Source organism: Vombatus ursinus, unplaced genomic scaffold, assembly GCF_900497805.2.
Source record: "Vombatus ursinus unplaced genomic scaffold, bare-nosed wombat genome assembly UNPS02014792.1, whole genome shotgun sequence".
Taxonomy (NCBI): Eukaryota; Metazoa; Chordata; class Mammalia; order Diprotodontia; family Vombatidae; genus Vombatus; species Vombatus ursinus.
The window spans coordinates 13101052-13121838 of record NW_020954570.1 but is presented as its reverse complement, the minus strand read 5'-3'; the positions used below and the strand labels follow the sequence as shown (position 1 = coordinate 13121838).

Here is a 20787-nt window from a genome sequence, read left to right as displayed (position 1 = left end):
TGAATACATATTATTATGAAAATAATCAACAATTACATAAGTAGGCTTGAGATAAAGTAGTATACTGTAAATTTAATATGGTTTACTAGCATGCCAAATGGCTTTTCTGTAAAAGTTTGGTAACCTAAATGGATTTATTTTTAGTTCTTTGTGTCTGTGCATTTGTCTATGTGAATGTAAATGCATATGCATAGATGGCCACACAAAAGAAAAAAGGGCAGTGGGAATGCCAATCATGCTGACATTTCTATAGCCCAGCCTAGCCCTTCAAAAGCCTGCTTTTCTGTCAGATGTATGTCTTTTGTAATAGAGGTATTGCTTTCCCCCTGCACAGCAGAAATTATTTGGTTATCAAAGAGCCTGTGTACCTTTGGGAGAAATGTTTTCTGTAGTAGCCTTTTTGGAATCTGTAGGGATTTCAACAAGATTTTTTCCATTTACTACTCACAGAGATGTCATTTTTTCCCCATCACAAGCAAGAGAACTGGAAGCTTGAAATGAATATTTGTTTTTGGTTGTTTTAAAATAATGCTTTTGACGCCTAAGTAAAGCAGCTCTGAAATTTTGATGTCAAAAAAGAGAAGAGTGAAAATGTTTTACTTAGTAGAAGAGATTGGAAACTGAATATAACTATCAGATGGGAAGAGCAGAGCCTTTGGAGAAAGGATGGCAGGGATCAAGCTGAAGTGCAGGTCAGTCACTCCTATGCAGGACTGAACCAGAGGAAAAGATGCAACAGGTCAGTGAAGCTACCTTTATCTTTTTTTTTTTTTTTTTGGTGAAATACTGTAAATGCAGGCAATGTAATTTTCCCATATTGTTGGAAAACTTTTAGAAAACCCTTACAAAGGGAATGACACTTTCCTATTTTCATTACTGTTTCTTCTCATTATAGCTTTTATTTGCCTATTGTCTTTTAAAGGTTATGAATCTTTAAAATTATATTTAAAAAGTTACACAGTTGTATTAGATTTCTGGATGGTCATTAAGTCTTTGTTGAATTCTTATGATACAATTGTATTTGGAATTCTTATTAGCATTCCATTTATGGAACTTTATTTCATGAACTAATAAATGCATGTAACTGTATTTAATCACCATCATCATCATTAAGAAGGCGGTGAGCATTTCAGACAGCATGCACTTTTTTAAACTTAGGGAACCTCCACTACTCCTGTCACGTAGGTTTGGTGATACCTAAGTCATCCTTCATTCTCACTTTCCAGCCCCATATCAATATATTTTTCCAAGTCTTACCAATTCTACCTCTACAAGATCTCTCATTTTATCTCTTCTCTATTCACACAGCAATAACTCTAGCTCAGACCCTCATAATGTCTGGCTGGGAATACGGCAATAGCTTCCTAGTTGGTCTCCATGTTTCCAGTCTTTCCTATCTCTGATCCATCCCCCACAAACTGACCATAGTCTATTGGTTTTTCACCTCTTTTCTGCTTTCTCTTCCAAACCTTACTCTTCATATTCTAATCATATACCTCCAATTCCTTGACCCTTAAATTCTCTACTAGACCATCTCCCCTGCACTAGCTACTCTCTCTTTTTTTCCCCATCTTGAGCCCTTGGTGAACCACTGCAACTCCACACTGTCCTTTTCTCCTGAATCCCTACCCCTCTTATCTCATCACTGATTATGCCCATCCTAGCCTCTGCTTTGGATCATTCCCACAATCATTCCCACTCCTATACATATGCTGCTGAATGAAAGTAGAGAAAATCACACAACTGTTTTAAGTAGGTTCACTACAAATTTGTTACACAACCTTATCTGAACCCTCCCTGCTGTTAGGCAATCCTCTGTCAATTTACTATCCCACTCCACAAAGAAGCTCTTCCAAACATTTTTGTCCCTTCTCAAACTTCCCATGGCTCCCCATCTCTCCACTCTGCTTAGAATCTTGCCTCATATTTCACAGAAAATAACTGAGGCCATTCACTGTGAGCTCCCTCTTTTCCTCTTCCTCCTCCCCTATCACTCAAATGCCTTGTGCCAGTATCTTCTCCACCCAACTCACATGATGAATTGCCTTACTTCTTATCTAGTTGAACATGTCTACCTGTTCAAGTGATCCAATTCCATCCTGTTGTCTCCAAAAGATTACCCCCTTTGCCATCCCCACTTTTTCACTGATTTTCAATCTTTCCCTGTCTATTGGCTCATTCTCTACTACCTACAAACACGACCATGTCTATCTCACCCTGAAAAAACCCTCATTTGATATTTCTATCCACATTGACTTTCAGCTTATATCTCTTCTGCCCTTTGTAATGAAATTCCTCAAAAGCCATCTGCAATAGGTACCTGTACTTTCTCTTTCACTCTCTTCTTAACTCCATTACAATCTGACTTCTGACTTTATCATTCCATTGAAACTGCATTCTCCAAAGTTAACAAAATCTCTTAGATGTCAAATCCAATAGCCTTTTCTCAATCGTCATTCTCTTGAAACCTTTGATACTGCTGATCACCCTTTCCTTCTTGATATTCTCTTCTTTCTAGGTTTCAGAATATCAGTCTCTCTTGGTTCTCCTCCTACCTATATGATTGCTCATTCTCTTGCTCCTTTGACATATCCTTATCCAGATCACACCTTCTAACCACAGATATCCCCTCAGGATTCTGTCCTGGGTCCTCTTCTCTCTATATACTAATTCCATTGGTGATCTTATCCTCTCCCATGGAATTAATTACCATTTCTATGCTCATGATTCTCATATCTACCTATCCCTCCCCAACCTCTCCACTGACTTCCAATCTCACATCTCCAACTGTCTTTCTAACATCTTGAATTCAATGTCCAATAGACATCTTAAACAAACATGTCCAAAACAGAACTCATTATTTTTTCCCCTAAACCCCCCGCTCCTACCCTCTTTATCATTCTAGAGGGCAACACCATTTTCCCAGTTCCATAGGCTTGCAACCTAGGAGTTGGGACAAGTGGTAAAAAGGGTACAGAGGCAAATGGCATGGGGAGAAGGCAATGAAGGAAGGCAGGTAGCAATGGGGAAGATGAGTATGAAGTCTAATTTTTGTAGAGTTTTGGGAGGGAGCAGACTAACTTTTTATCTGTGCTACCTTAGAGTTAGTTCATTAACATATCCAAATCATTGGAAAGTTATCAGTAAAACTTTAAAGTTAACATATCCACATCATCTGAAAATTATCAGCACCAAAAGGTTTTGACGGCAAAGCCTAGATGGCTTTCCCTGATTCAGTACATATTATCAGGATGAGATTTTTGGTTAATATATGATACAATTTGTAAATATGCTCTTTTGATCTTTGGGATGGTATCCATATGACTTCTAGATTTCCTTTTGCAATCTTATTTCCAGCTATTGTCCCTTTATGTGTCTACTTACAAAGTTACTGTACTGATTAGAAGTAGTGTGGTGATTAAAAAAGATTCAAGGGACATAATTTACAGGTAATTTAATAAATTTACTAACAAGGCCAACACATTTATTAATAAAAAAATGGCCATTGGGCCTCTCTCTAAGAGCAAAGGCAATCATGGAGGGTGGACTCAGGGCTCATATGTTCTTTTGGAAGAGGAGTGGTAATCAACTCTGATTAGTTAACAATTAATGAGAGAAAGAATATTACAATGAGGGGCTGAGAGTGACATCAAGTCACCCTTAGACAGAGAAACTATCTCTATACCTAGAGCACCTCCAGCCATTAGCAATGTATTCAAAGAATTTATGCTCTACTCAAGCCTGAGAAGAACACAATGGCTCCTCTACCTGGATGGGGTCTTGATCAAAAAAGTTAGTCCAGTCTCATTATCAGCAATGTCCTCCAAGAGACCAAACTTTTAAAAATCAGAACTTTAGAAAAAGGAGGAAACTATGGATCTCCCCAAATCATTGGTTATTAATAATTACTTCTCTAAGTAGGTATGGAGTGGTCAGGGAGGACCAGAACAAGATATAATTTTAACATAGTCTGCCTGCCTCTAGTCTCTTCCCACTGGAATCCATCTTCCACTTAGCCACCAAAGTGATTTTCCTAAAGCACAGGTCCAGTCATGTCTCCCCCTCCTCACACACTCAATAAATTTCAGTGGCTCCCTGTAGCCTCCAGAATTAAATATAAGCTACTTCAAATTACATAAATATTGAAAGAGAAACAGATTTTTAGGGAAATAAAGTTATCTTGGTTTTAGATATGTTGAATTTGAGTGCCAGTAGGATATCTATATGTAGATGGAAACAAAGGCATAACTGAAAATTTAAGAAGGGTTGGAGAGATAGATTTGTCAGGAATTCTTATAGCACTGTGTTAAGCATCAGGATGCAATCTGAAGCTAAAAGCACTTAGCCCTAATTCAAAACTGCCAAACTTTAAATAATAGCAATGCATCACATTTCCATGGTATTATAAGTTTTATAAAATATACTCAAAACAAGTACCACTCATTATTTCATTTTGTGGACAAGAACGCTGACCATAAAAGAGACTTATTCATGATCCCATAGCTAGTAAGTGTTAAGGCATCTTGATTCCAAATCCAGTGTTCTTTCCAGGACAACACTCTGTGTCATCATCCTCATTTTCAGAAAAACATTATTTATTTAAAATATTTTAAGGCATTTTTTCTTCTTTTTAATATCATTGTCACTTTCTACTTTCCCTCTCCTCCCAATTTATTATTTGTAACAAAAAGTACAATTAAGCAAAATAAATCAATGCAATGACCATGTCTAAAAATTAATTCTTCATTCCATACCCATTGTCCTTCATTTTTTCATGTTTCACTACCAAGGCCTCCAAAGTCATACTGAATTGAGTAGAGTTCTGAAGTTTTTCAATGTTTTTTACTTTTATTTTATTATGGCCATAGTATAAACTTTTTTTCCTAGTTCTGCTTATTTCACCCTTATGTGCTTTTGGAAAAAAAATCACTTAACTCGTTTAAACTCATTTTTAACAAAGCCTACCCATTCATTATCTACGGCATAATTACAGTGGTCCAGGCCCTACACAAGATGAGTTATATTGCAGTGTCTGGTTTCTGAAGGATCACAAGAAATTTTACTGTCTTTGGTAAAATGTTCTTTGCCTTCTGTATGTGAGTCTCCAAGCTGCAGAGAAGATGCAGTTTCCTCACCAGGAAGTTCCCTAAAAAATGAAATCACAGGTCCAGTCTCTTTAACTCTAAGCAGGCATGGTGAAGTCAAGATAACCCAATATCAGAAAAAGTTGCTTTCAGAGACTGTCTCGATGCATGAATAATTCAAAATGCTCTCTATCCTTGATGTGCTGCGTTTCTTCATATTCTTTGTTGTGCAAGATCAGCTTTGTTTCATCATTTTCCATTTCAAAGAGCTGATGTCAATATTCAAATTATAGTGGCTTCCCTTTCTCCCACACTCAACCACTCCACCTTCCAAAGACATATTCAAAGGCTATATTTGTTCATAATAGATCCAAGGCAGCTCGTGAGCACTATTCTAATAAAAACAAAAACAAATAAACAAAACATGGGTACCTTTTGAGATTAATGATTAATCAATAGCATTATTTCTTTTAAAGGTACCATCTTTTGACATCTACCTCAAACATGTAATGTATGCTTATGCTGAGAAGAAGCCAAAAAGAAGGAAAACTATACTGGAGTTAGTGATCTGAGTTTGAGTCCTGGGTTCTGCTTATTAGTTATCTAAGGCAGTAGAGTAGTAAATAAGCCACCTAACTTCTCTGTTTTCCAAATTGTAATAACTATTTTTTTCACTTTTAAAAGAGATAATAATATCCATATTACATATCTCCCATGAGATGCAATGTGTAAATGTAATGTGTAAACTTTAATATGTTGTGTAAAAGCGCGTTATTATTTAGTATTGTGCTGCTTAACTTATTTGTCCATATATCAGACTCTAGAAATGTTTCCCAACCCTTTTGTGACAAGCAAAATGCTATAGAAATACTGAGAGTATGAATCAGAATACTTGAGTTTTTGTTCCAGCTTCAATCTTTATTATTTGTGATCATGTTATTTAAGCAGGCTGAGCCTCAGTTTCATTTGGAAAGTGAAAACGTTGAAGTAAATGATCTCTAAGGTCTCTAAAAATCAGTGACTGTTTGTAGAGATATTAGCACGTAATAAATTACCTATTATCTTCTCACCCTAGAATTTGCCTCAACGCCTTCTTTGGAACACCCCTCCACCATGCTGATCCCCTTCTCCCATTAGTGAATTCTCTCAAGGGCCTCCATTTTGAGGATAGGCCCAAGCCCTCTTTACTATGTTTCTGACACTCTGGACTTGATATTATGTCCCCATGTGGGTACCTTCTTCACCTCTACTGCATGCATTTCAGCTACTTTTATGTGTTGTCTCCCCTCTCTGCCCATTAAAATGGAAGTTCCTTGAAGGGAAGAACTGCCTTTCTTTTTGCGTGTATTTGTGTCCTTAACACAGTGTGTCCCCAGCACAGTGCCTGGCACATAGCAAGCACTGAATAAAAGCTTATTGTTTGCTGCTTATTGGCCGGTGAAAAACTACTGTGCAAAGTCACATCTCTCATTCATTTATTTGGCTTAAATTAATCAAATTAATTTATTAAATGTCTACTAGGGGCAGAACATTATGATAAATAATAATTGAGATAAAAATATAATTATAGCTTGGCTTCTCTCTTCTATGGATATGTTGTCTTTTAAGATATATAAAAAAATAATTATAATACAAAAAGGACCATATAGTACAGTGAGGTACAAATAAACTGACAAAGTAAAATAATTAAATTTGTTGACATGTAATAAATCTTGTAACATTACATATTTAATTTCCTCTCTAACTGGACCTTAAGCTATTAAAATTTTATCAATAACCAGTTTTAATAATCTGCATATTTTTTTTTTTGCTTTCTAAACTAGTAGAGGGGGAAAAAAAATCTATGAAAATCTATGGCTTATAGGCCATTGCCCTGAGTGAAAAACTATGATCACATCTGAAATCCCCAGTGGTGTCTAGGGGCAATTTCCACCTATCCCACTCTCTGTTGAGAAGAAGGGGAAGAGAAGGTTGGGCCAGAGGAAATATGATAACCAAAACTAAGCCCTGTGAGAGGAGGCATTCATGATCCAAGAGATTTTTCTTGTTCCCTATCTGAAATGAGGGTCAAAATTCTCAGCCACAGGACCAGTGTTGCCTAGAATTCATTCCTATCTAGCCTCTTAAACTCCCTAGGTTCTTTTAAAGACCAGCTCATTTGCCACCTCCTATGGGAAGCCTTTATTGATCTCTCTCCTCAAATTATCTGTTCACAGATAATGTATCTGTTTATGCCAGCAGGGACTGTTTTTTATCTTTGTCTGTATATTGCCAGCACCTAGTGCAATTCCTTGCACAGAGTAGACACAACAGATGCTTGTTGAATTGAATTAAATGCTCTTTGCTAGATGCTAACTATACAAAGATACAAATGTATCTGCCCACTCCTCCATAAATTATGCTACTAAGTAAACTCAATTTGAGGCAAGTAACATTCTTTTTGTTTTGTCTTGTTTTTTTTGTTTTTTTCAGATTTTATTTATTTATTTTTAGTTTACAACATTCAATTCCACAAGATTTTGAATTCCAAATTTTCTCCCCCTCTCATCCTTTCCCCCACCCAAGATGGCATACATTGTGAATACCCCTTCCCCCAATCTGCCCTCCCTTCTATCTCCCCCCCCTTCTTTTATCCCCTTCCCTTTCTATTTTCCTGTAGGGCAGGATAGATTTCTATATCCCATTGCCTGTATATCTTATTTCCTAGTTACATGTGAAAACAATTTTTAACATTTGTTTTTAAAACTTTGGGTTCCAAATTTTCTCCCTTCCTCCCTCCCCACCCACTCTCATTGAGAAGGCAAGCAATTTGATACTGATTATACATGTGTAGTCATGCAAAACACTTCCATAATAGTCATGTTGTGAAAAACTAACTATATTTCCCTTCATCCTATCCCATTCCCCCATTTATTCTATTCTCTCTTTTGACCCTGTCCTTCCTTAGAAGTGTTTGCTTCTGATTACCCCCTCCCCTAGTCTGTCTTCCTTTCTATCATCCCCTTGCTCTCTTGTCCCCTTCCCCCCATTTTCCTGTAGGGTAAGATAGATTTTCATACCCAATTAAATGAATATGTTATTCCCTCCTTAAGCCAAATCCAATGAGAATAAAATTCACTCATTCCCTCTCACCTTTCCCCATTTCCACTCCACTGTAAAAACCTTTTATTGTCTGTTTTATGGGAGATAATTTACCCCATTCTACCTCTCCCTTTCTCCTTCTCCCAGTATAATTCTCTGTCACCCCTTAATTTTATTCTCCAGATATGACCCCTTCATCTTCAACTCACCCTGTGCCCTCTATCTATCTATATACATACATATAATTTTTTCCCTCCAACTACCCTAACACTGACAAAGGTCTCAAGAGTTACAAATATCTTTCCATGTAGAATGTAAACAGTTCAACCTTAATAAGCCCCTTATGATTTCTCTTTCCTGTTTACCTCTTCATGTTTCTCTTGAGTCTTGTATTTGAAAGTCAAATTTTCTATTCAGTTCTGGTCTTTTCATCAAGAATGCTTGAAAGTCCTCTATTTCACTGAACGTCCATTTTTTTTCCCTGAAGGATTATACTCAGTTTTGCTGGGTAGGTGATTCTTGGTTGTAATCCTATCTCCTTTGACCTCTGGAATATCATATTCCAAGCCCTCCAGTCCCTTAATGTAGAAGCTGTTAAATCTTGTGTTATTCTGATTGCATTTCCACAATACTTGAATTGTTTCTTTCTGGCTGCTTGCAATATTTTCTTCTTGATCTGGGAACTCTTGACTACAATATTCCTAGGAGTTTTCTTTTGGGGATCTCTTTCAGGAGGTGATAGGTAGATTCTTTCTATTTTGATTTTACTCTCAGGTTCTAAAATATCAGGGAAGTTTTCCTTGATAATTTCTTGAAAGATGATGTCTAGGCTCTTTTTTTTGATCATGGCTTTCAAATACTCCAATAATTTTTAAATTCTCTCTCCTGAATCTATTTTCCAGGTCAGTTGTTTTTCCAATGAGATATTTCACATTGTTTTCTATTTTTTTTCATTCTTTTGGTTTTGTTTTACATTGTGGCAAGTAACATTCTTTAGTAAAAGGCACAAGAAATAAACAACAATTCAGAATTTGTTGGTCTATATCTGGGAGCATGCAGTGTTGGCATTTATTTTATAGAGATTTGCAAAGACAAGGTTAATGTGTACCATGGAATGCAACCAAATTAAACAAATTTCTACCATATACCTAATTTGGGTAGGAAGATCAATTTTACTTTTCTCGAAGAGTGTTTTTTTTTATTTATGGCTAAGATTTGAGTTTTATGGCATCATAAAAGCAGCTAAAATGGATTTATAAACATGAAATATTTTATTATAACTTTTCCCTATGTGTGTATACATATACATACATGCATACATATGTGTATATGTGTGTGTGTTCCCCACATAATGACAGTGATTGCACATAGCACATCAGATGTCAATACAGTAAACTTAGAGGGACTTTTCAAATTCCATTGCTTAGATGGATTTTTGTCTAAACAAATACTTTGTTTCCTTTAAGAAAAGACTTTTTTTGAAATCTTAAATTATTAGACCAGGCAAACCTATGTATAAAGGAAGAATTTATGACCAAACAAGAAAAAGAGAATATTTTGAGATATAAAATGGATAATTTTGATTATATTAAATCGAAAAGATTTTATACAAATAAATCAATGCAGCCAAGATTAGAAGGAAAGCAGAAAGTTGGGAAAAGTTATTTACACGTATCTCTAATAAAGACCTCATTTCTCAAATATATAGTAAACTGAGTCAAATTAATTAGAATACAAGTCATTCTCCAATTGACAAATGGTCAAAGGATATGAACAGGCAGTTTTCAGAAGAAGAAACCAAAGCTACATATAGTCATATAAAAATGCTTTAAATCACTATTGATTAGAGAAATGCAAATTAAAACAACTCTGAGGTACCACCTCATACCTATCAGATTAACAAATATGACAGAAAAGGGAAATGATAAACGTTGGGGATGTGGGAAAATTGGGACACTCAGGCACTTGTTAGCAGAATTGTAAACTGATCCAACTATTCTGGGGAACAATTTGGAACTATACCCAAAGGGCAATCAAACTGTGTATACCCTTTGACCCAGCAATACCACTACTAGGTCTGTATCACAAAGAGATTTTAAAAAAAGAAAAAAGAAAAAAAGACCTGTTTGTACAAAAATATTTATAGCAAATCTTTTTGTGGTGGCAAGGAATTGGAAATTGAAGGGATGCCCATCAATTGGTGAATGGCTGAACAAGTTATAGCATAAAATTGTAATGGAATACTATTATGCTATAAGAAATGATGATCAGGATGCTTTCAGAAAAACCTGGAAAGACCTACATGAACTAATGCAAAGTGAAGTGAACAGAACCAAGAGAACACTACACACAATTTCAGCAATATTGTACAATGATCAACTGTGAATGACTTAGCTAATCTCAGCAATACAATGATCCAAGATAATTCCAAAAGACTCATGATGACAAATGCTTTCCACCAACAGAGAAATAACTGATGGAGTATAAATACACATTGAAGCATACTGTTTTTCACTCTTATTTTTTTGTGGTTTTTTCTTTCACAACATGACTAATGTGTAAATATGTTAAGCATGATTGCACATATATAACCTACGTAAAATTGCTTACTATCTCAGGGAAGGAGGAAAGGAAGAAGGGGAAGAGAGAATTTGGAAATCAATTTTTTTTTTAAAAGTGAAGAAATATTTTTACATGGAATTAGGAAAAAATGAAATATTATTTGTTCCATTAAAAAAGCAGTGACCACACATCTCCTCAGATTGTGCCACCTTAGAAGCACTAAAACCTTTGAGACCCCCAAAACTAACTCTGAAAACAGCACCATGAAAGAGCCTGAATCTTGGGTCAGTGCCTCCCCAAACCCAGGGTGAGCAGAGCCCAACTTTAACATGAAGTTCAAAGTCAAATAAAAGCCTGAAAAAATGAGCAAACAACAGCAAAAAGAACTTGACCATAAAAATCTACTACAGTGACAGGGAAGACTAAGACATAAACTCAGAAGACAACAATGTGAAAACAGTTACAACCAAAGTCTCAAAGAAAAATGCTAATTGGACCCAAACCCAACAAGAATTCTTTGAGGAAGAAAGAAATAAGAGTGGTATAGGAAAAATTGGGGAAAGAAATAAGAATGATGCAAGAAATTTTTGAAAAGAGAATTAACAGCTTAGTCAAAGAGGCACAAAAACACTGAAGAAAATAATACCTTGAAAAACAAAATTGGCCTAATGATAAAAAGAGAAAAATTAAAGAATCCACATGAAAAAGGAGCACAAGGAAGTGTTTTTATAGTAGAGGGGAACATGGGGAGGAGAATGGACAACACTTGAACCTCACTCTCACCTAAATTGGTTCAAACAGGAAAGAATATATGTATACATACAAATTCAATTGAGTAGAGAAATCTATCTTACCCAAGAGGGAAGGGAAGGCAATAAGAAAAAAAAGAGTGGGGAGTTGTGGATAATAAAAGGGAAAGCAGATAAAGGGAGGCAGTGGTCAGAAGCAAAACAAACTTTTGAAAAGGAACAAGGTAAAAGAAGAGAGAGAGAAGGATAAATGGAAGAAAATAGTATGAAGGGAAATACACAGCTACTGATCATAATTTTCAATGTGAGTGGCATCAACTCACCTATCCACAGAAGTGGATAGCCAAATTAATTAGAAACCAGAATCCAACAATATGTTGTTTATAACAAACACACTTGAAACAAAAAGTCTCACACTAAGTTAAAATTAATATACTTCAGGTGAAATAAAAAAGAGAGGGGTTAGCAATTGTGATCTCAGATAAAGAAAAAACAAAAATAGATCTAATTAAAGGAAATAAACACAAAAATTACATTTTCCTAAAAGCACCATACACAATTAATGTCAGTACTAAACATATGTGTACCAAATGGAATAGCATCTATATTCTTGAAGAAAAAGTAGGTTACAGGAGGATATAGACAATAAAGCTATACTAGTGGGGGATCTCAAACTACCTTTCTCAAAACTAGACAAATCTAACCATAAAATAAACAAGAAACAAGTTAAGGAGATGAATAGAATCTTAGAAAAATTAACTATGATGGACCTCTGAAGAAAACTGAATGGGAACAGAAAGGAATATACCTTTTTCTCTGCTGTACATGGAACCTTCACAAAAAATGACTATGTATTAAGGCATTAAAAACTTCACAAATAAATGCAAAAAAGTAGAAATATTAAATGCCCCATTTTGGGACCATAATGCAACAAAAATCAAATTCAATAAAAGACCTTGGAAGCATAGATTAAAAATTCATTGGAAATGAAATAATGTAATCCTAAAGAATGACTGGCCAAAGAACAAATCATAGAAAGAATCAAAAATTTAATTAAAGACAATGACAACAATGAAACAACATACTAAAATTTATGGGATGCAGTCAAAGTAGTGTTTAGGGATAAATTTGTATGTCTAAATGCTTACATCAATAAAAAAAGATAAAGAAGAGGTCAACAAATTGGCCATTCAACAACATCAGCCAAAACAACCTATAAAAAGAACAAACAAAAATTCCTATTAAATATAAAAATGAATATCTTGAAAATTGAAGGAGGGATTAACGAAATCAAAAGTAAAAAATAACCAATGAATGAATAAAACTAGGGACTTGTTTTATGAAAAAGAAACAAAATAGATAAGCCATTGAAAGAAAAAAAACCCACATTATCAGTAACAAAAATGAAAAGGGTAAATGCATCATCAGTGAATATGAAATCAAAACTATTATTAGTTGCAATTTTGCCAAATTTCATGCCAATAGAACTGGTCATTTAAGTGAAATGAATAAATATTTACAAAAAAATTATAAATTACCCAGATCAAAAGAAAAGAAACTAGAATACTTAAATAACCCTATCTTAGAAAAAGAAATTGAAAAATCCATCAAAGATTTCCCTAAGGAAAAAAAATCCCCAGGACCAAATGGATTTACAAGTGATTTCTACCAAACATTTAAAGAACAATTAATTCTAATACTATATAAACTATTTGAAAAAATAGGTAAAAGCTGGTACCAAGATGGAGAGCTCCTAGGAGTAGAGATCATCAGACTGCTAAGAAGGCCCATGCTGGAAACAGAGCAAGCAGGTCAAAATTTCCATGTGGATTAGCAGTGGAATTCAGCTCAAGATTGGCCTCTGCATTTCTGGCCTTGGAAATAAATAAATTGGAAATGATCAAGAAAGAATTCATGGAAGAGTTTATGGATTCCCTGAAGTCTATCTACAATCCTTGTGGATCTCAAGTTATGAACTTCTCTCTTTGAGATTTGTCAAGGGCAGTGAGAGAGGTTAAACAACTTTTCTAAGATTACAGAGCCAAGATGAAAGCACCCAGGTGGAGAAGAACAATTTGGTCAGATATGACTGAAACTTTGAAGACGTTGGACACTCTTCCAGTACCAATGAAATGCTCAAATAATACTACATTGGAGAATTCCATCTGAGTGACCATAAAGCTGAAGAATCCAAGATTTCAAGTTCAGTGTGCAAAAGCTGGTGGTCAAATTAGATAATCCCTATCATAGGTGCTGCTGATAGGTATCATTTTGATATGGCAAAGAGCAGATTGTCCTAAATTAGCCTCATCAGAACCTGGAAAGTGAACACACTAGAGACAGAGAAAACTTGCAGGCCTGCTTTGGTAGGGCTGCTGGATTCCCTTACTCTTTGAATTCTGCCAGTTTCTCCTGATAAGTAAAAATAGACATGCCAACTGCCCACCTTTGAACTGGGACCAATGCACCTCATCTTACAGTTGCAATGCCTTACTTACCCCAGAGGTATCATAACTGTTCAGCATTCCATCATCTAGCTCATCTTTTTTCTCTTGAGGTTTTTGTAAATAATTCTTCATTCTACAATTTTCTGTCAACCAGTACAAAGAAGTAGAGAAGTAATTTGAGTGTGAACATGTAAAACAATTCTGTGCTTTTACATTAAAAAAAAATACTGTCTGTTCACAATGTTTTTCTTTTTCTTTTTTTATCTTAGTAAGTTTGTTTTCTATTTTTATTTATTTTATTTTTAATTTGTGGAATAAAATAAGTATTTCTATAACACAGCATAATAAAAAAGATGATCGCACATGAAACTGCAAATCTATTATGCACAACTTGCTGTTCCTTTTAAATGTGTAATAAAATTATCATGTACATTTCTTTTTTTATCTTTTTTTTCTTCCCTCCACCCCCAGCCTTGAGATGGCTACCATTAGACAAATATGTATGTGTGTATGTTTGTGTGTATATACATATATACATACATATCAGTTCTTTCTCCAGTTGCAGATAGTGTCTTCTTTCATGTGCCCTTTGTAGTTAATTTGAGTATTTACAATAGTCAAAATAACTTATTCACTCAAAGTTGTTCTTAAAACAATATTGCTGTTATTGTATACAACATTCTCTTGGTTCTACTCATTTTGCTCTCATTATTTTGTGCAAGTCTTTCCATGTTTTTCTAAAATCATCAAGTTCATCATTTCTTATAACATAGTAGTATTCCATCCCAATCATATACCACAACTTATTCAGCTTATTTATCAGTTCTTTCTCCAGATGCAGATAGCGTCTTCTTTCATATGTCCTTTGTAGTTAATTTGAGTATTTATATTAGTCAAAATGACTTATTCACTCAAAGTTGTTCTTAAAACAATATTGCTGTTATTATATACAACATTCTCTTGGTTCTACTCATTTGCTCTCAATATTTGGTGCAAGTCTTTCTATGTTTTTCTAAAATCATCGAACTCATCATTTCTTATAACATAGTAGTATTCCATCACAATCATATACCACAACTTATTCAGCCATTCCCTTATTGATAGGCAGCCCCACAATTTCCAGTTCTTTGTCACCACAAAGAGAGCCGCTATAAATATTTTGGAATGCATATGTTCTTTTCCTTTTTCCCTAATCATCTTTGGAAACAGAACTAGTAGTGGTATTACTGTGTCAAAGGGTATAGGTAGTTCAATAGCTCTTTGGACATTATTCCAGAGTGCTCTCCAAAATGGTTGGGTCAATTCACAGTTCCACCAATAGTGAATTAGCATCCCAATTGTTCTGAATCCCCTCCAATATTTGTCACTTCCCCCTTCAATCATTTTAGCCAAACTGACAGGTATAAAATGATATCTCAAGGTTGTTTTAATTTGCATTTCTCTAATCAATAATGATTCAGAGCATTTTTTCATATGAGGATAAATTGTTTTGATTTCTTCCTCAGAAAACTGCCTACTCATATCCTTTCACCATTTATCAATTGGGGAATAGTTTGTATTCTTATAGATCTAACAAAGTTCTTTATAATTTTGAGATATGAGACCTTTATCTGAGAATCTGTCTATAAAAATTTTCCTCAATTATCTCCTTTCCTCCTGATCTTGGCTACATTTATTTTATTTGTACAAACCCTTTTTAATTTAATATAATTGAAATTATCCATTTTACACATTACTGTGCTCTCAATCTCTTTTTTATTCATAAATTGTTCACCTATCCATAAGTTTGATAAGTAATGTGCTCCATGTTTTTCAAATTTTCTTGTAATATCTGTTATTATCTCTACATCATGTATCCATTTAGTGAATTTTGTGAGGGATCATGATTGTATAAGAGACTGTGACTCCAAATATATCCATGACATTTGGGATGGGAGATAATTGGTTTGATAACATGGCATTTAGGGGTGGGGTAAATAAGAAGAGAAAATGTTTAAGTTTTTGCATCTCTCTTTCACCTCTGTGGCCCCAAGATGTTCTTAACTATTCCTGTTGAAATGTACTAGAATAAAAGAGACATCCTGTTTAAAAAAAAATAGGTAAAGGAATCCTATCAAATTCCTTCTATGACACAATTTGGTTTTGATAGCTAAAGCAAGGAGAGCAAAAAACAGAGAAAGAAAACTATAAACCAATTTCCCTAATGAATATTGATGAAAAATTAAATTAAACAATAATAGTAAGGAGATTACAGTAATACATTATAAAGATCATATGCTATGATCAGGTGAGATTTATACCAAAAATATAGGAAAACTATAAGCATAATTGACCATATCAGTAACTAAAACAAAAAAATCATAGGATTATATCAATAGATGCAGAAAAAACTTTTTCACAAAATACAACTCCCACTCCTATTAAAATCATTAGAAAGCATAGAAACAAAAGGAGCTTTTCTTAACGTGATAAGTAATATCTATCTAAAACCAAGAGCAAACATTATTTTTGAAGGCGATGAACTAGAAGCCTTCTCAATAAGATTAGGAATGAAGCAAGGATGTACATTGTCAACATTATTACTCAATATTGTACTAGAAGTGCTAACTGTAGTAATAAGAAAAGAACAGAAATTGAAGGACTTAGAATAGGCAAAGAGGAAATAAAACTCTTTGCAGATGATATGATAGTATACTTAGAGAACCTTAGAGAATTAACTAAAAAACTAGTTGAAACAATTCATAACTTCAACAAAGTTAGAGGATATAAAATAAGCCCACATAAGTGATCAGCATTTCTATATATTATCAATAAAACCAAGCAAGAAGAAATTAAAAGAAAAATTCCATTAAAAATAACTGCATATAATATAAAATACTTGGGAGTATAACTGCCAAAACAAACCCAAGAACCCAAGAACACAATTATAAACCACTTTTCACACAATCAAAGACAGATTTCTAAACAACTGAAGAAATAATAATTGCTCATGGATAGACCAAGCCAATATAATAAAAATAGCAATTCTATTTAAATTAATTTACTTATTCAGTGTCATGCCAATCAAACTACCAAAGAATTATTTTGTAGATGTAGAAAAAAATAATAACAAAATGTATCTTGAAAAACAAGAGGTCAAGAATATCAGGGAAATCAATGGGGAAAAATGTGAAGGAAGGTGGTCTTGCAATACCAGATATAAAACTATATTACAAAGCAGTAATCATCAAAACAATCTGATACTGCTTAAGAAAGAGTGGTGGATCAATATAATAGATTAGGTAAACAATATATGGTAGCAAATGACCACAGTAATCTAGTATTTGATGAACCTAAAGATTCAAGCTTTGGGGGCAATAACTCACTATCTAACAAAAATAGCCAAAAAAACTGGAGAGCAGTTTGGCAGAAACTAGGCATAGACCAACATTTCACACTGAATACAAAGATAAAGTCAAACTAGGTCCATGATTTAGACATAAAAGATGATATAAGCAAATTAGGAGAGCGTGAAAAAATTTGTCTGTCAGATCTGTGAATAAAGGAAGAGTTTATGACCAAACAAGAGATAGAGAAGATCACAGTAAGTAAAATGTTTTGATTACATGAATTTTTTTTTTGCATAAACAAAATCAATGTGGCCAAAATTAAAAGGAAAGCAGGAAATGGGGAGGGTAATTTTACCAAGTTTCTCTGATAAAGGCCTCATTTCCCAAATATGTAGGGAAATATGCCAAATGTATAAAAATAAGAACCATTCCCTAATTGATAAATGGTCAAAGGGTATGAACAAGCAGTTATCAGAAAAAAGAAATCAAAGCTATCAATACTCCTATGAAAAAATTCTTAAATTATTTCTCCTGCACCTATTTTCCAGGTCAGTTGTTTTTCCAATGTGGTATTTTATATTTTCTTATATTTTTCATTCTTTTGATTTTGTTTGACTGATTCTTGATGTCTCAGAGAGACTTTAGCTTCCACTTGCCTAATCCTAATTTTTAAGAAATTATTTTTTTCAGTTAGCTTTTGTACCTCCTTTTCCATTTGGCCAGTTCTACTTTTAAAGGAGTTCTTTTTTTAGTGGATTTTTTTTCCATTTGGCCAATTCTATTTTTTTTTTTTTTTTGGCTAGGCAAAGGGGTTAAGTGACTCGCCCAAGATCACATAGCTAGTAAGTGTTATGTGTCTGAGGTCAAATTTGAACTCAGGTCCTCCTGACTTCAGGGCAAGTGCTTTATCCACTGCACCACCTTGCTGCCCCAATTCTGTTTTTTTTTAAGGAGATGTTTTCTTCAGTCAATTTTTGTGCTTCCTTTTCCAAACTATTGACTCTCTTTTTTTCATAATTCTCTTATGTAACTCTCATTTTTTTTCTCAATTTTTCTTCCTCTCTTACTTGATTTTTAAAATTCTTTTTAATTGCTTCTAAGAAGACTTTTTGGGCTTGAGACCAATTCATATTCCCCCTTGAGGCTTGACATGTAGCCATTTTTAACATTGTTGTCCTCTTCTGAGTTTGTGTTTTGATCTTCCCTCTCATCATAGTAGCTTTCTATGGGCTCTTTTTTGTTTTTTGCTCATTTTTAAAAGGTTGAGCTCTGGTCCTAGGGTACAGGGGCACTGTCCCAAGCTGCTTGCACTGGGGTCCAGGAGTCTGGTCCCTTTTTGCTCCAGGGCCTCTGAGGCTGACAGCTTGCCCCCTGCACAAGAGTAGCCCAGCCTAATTGTGCCTGTTGTGCCCTGGGTTTTGGGGCTGGCAGTTTGCCTGCTGTGCTGTGCTGTGCTGTGGCTAAGAGCCTTCTGCTGGCTTGCCTAGACACTACCTGCACCGGGCTATGCTCCCCTCCTACCTAAGTGAATAGACCTTTCCTAAAGTTCTTTTAAGTTATTTTGGGCTGGAAAATTGTTTCACTCTGTCTTTTCATGGATTCAATCACTCTAGAATTCTTTTAGAGGCTTGATTTAACATTGTTTCCAAGGGAAACTGGGGAGAGCTCAGGCAACTTCTTGGTTTCTCTCCACCATCTTGGCTCCAGCCCCACCCCCCAATCTAGTGATCTTTTGAGAGAATACAGACATCTCTTAGTTGATGGCCTTGTCTTTCACAAGTACATAATTGTACAAATTTTACAATCAAATTGTTAAAAAATTTACAGGTTTATGATTGCCTTGATACTCATAAGGGCTGCTATAACCCCAACAACCACAGGAGAGTTAATTAATTATTACTTAAAATTATTAATTAAGTGTTAATTAATTCATAAGAGTTCTCAGGATTCATAAAAGTCTCCTCAGGATTTTCTAATTCTCTTTTGTCACTTCTTGCAGTACAATAATATTCCATTATATTCATGTAATTTGTTCAGTCATTCCTCAATTGCCACCTTTTTTTCCAGTTCTTTTTTTTTATTTCCTCCTTTCTCCTCTCCTCTCTACTATTTTAATCAATTCTTGAGGAATGAAGTTTGTTTTGTTTTTGTCAATTTCCTACTGACAATTATCTTCCCTCTTATTTCCCTCCTTTCTCTCTCTGTGTGTTCAGCTATTACTTGTCTGATTCAAAAAAGAGTGAGGTTCATTGGATGCCTGCTCCCCTCCATCCCTTCCTCCATGTTTGTATAGCCTTCTTCTCAAACATTGCAAGTATGAGAGATTACATTTCATTCCTCCTTTTTAGTTTCTACACTAGTGTATTCCTTTTATTTCCTTTTTTAAAAACATTAGAATAGAGCCAATCTTTTTTCAACTCTGTCAATAAATACTCTTTGAAGACATTAATGTTCTCAAGGCACACTAATTTCTTTACCCCAGTCATGGCAGTCTGGTCAGAATAATGTTATTAAATGCATAAAATAAAATACATAGGGTTACAAAAGACACGAATTATATCGAAATACAGTTATCAAAATACTCTTTAAAAAGTTCGTGGACCTGAGGTTAAGAATACCTATCATCGCCACTGGCCTGCAGCGACAGCGATGCTCCAGCTGCTCCATCTGCTGCCGCTGGCCCTCCTCCCCTCGCCCAGACGTCTGGAGGCGCTCAAGCTATTGCCCGCGAGGACAGGGCACGCGTGGCGCCGTTGGCGGTATGCGGTGTGACCACGTTTCCACGGTGCCGGGGGTGCGCAGGTGGCCTTTTGCCAACGTCTTCCTCAGCGACGGCCCGTGGCCACGAGCAGCGGCGTGCCTGACTTCTGCCTCTGCCCACTCCAGCTGTCCGTGGGACACCTGCAGGTGAATCCAAACACCACTTTGACAATGTCTTTGGCACATACTGACTTTTGCAAGAAACATGGATTTGATCCTCAAAGTGCCCTTTGTGCTCACATAATGCTGTCAGGAACAGTCACTAAGGTGAATGATAGAGGAAAATGGCCTTTGCGAAAAAGTTATTTTTCAATCGTCACCCTGAAATGGAATCCTGGCCTTTAGATCACAATTGGCTCTTTGCCAAAGTGGCTATAACCAACATCTGGGCCACAGACTACTTTGATGGAGTCAAAACAATGACACTGGAAGAATATTATAAATCTTACTGAAGGTTTGGCTTCAATTTGGTCATGGTCATATGGTCAATTCTGTCATGATGCTTGAGTCATCTTGTTTGAGATGTGTAGAGAAACTACTTAAAAATTTTCTGGGCAGAGTTTTGTTTTTTTTTAAAAAAGCTTATTTTTTACATGCTTAATATTTTGAGCAGAGGTTTGCTCTGGGAAGTTTAAATTTAAGTATTTTATGACATTTTGAAATTGGAGGTTTTTTAAAGAAATATCATTGGAGGTTTTTTAAAGAAATATCATTAAGGAATCCTGTTTCCACTAAGTATTAAAGTAGTTTTCCCAGAAATAAAAGTTGCAAGTTT

General features: G+C 35.1%; 1 pseudogene; it reads left to right on the top strand.

The window, feature by feature from the left end:
• The window catches only part of LOC114048306, a 45812-nt pseudogene extending 25348 nt beyond the window's left edge, over positions 1-20464 (top strand).
• Positions 20465-20787: the final 323 nt, after the last annotated feature.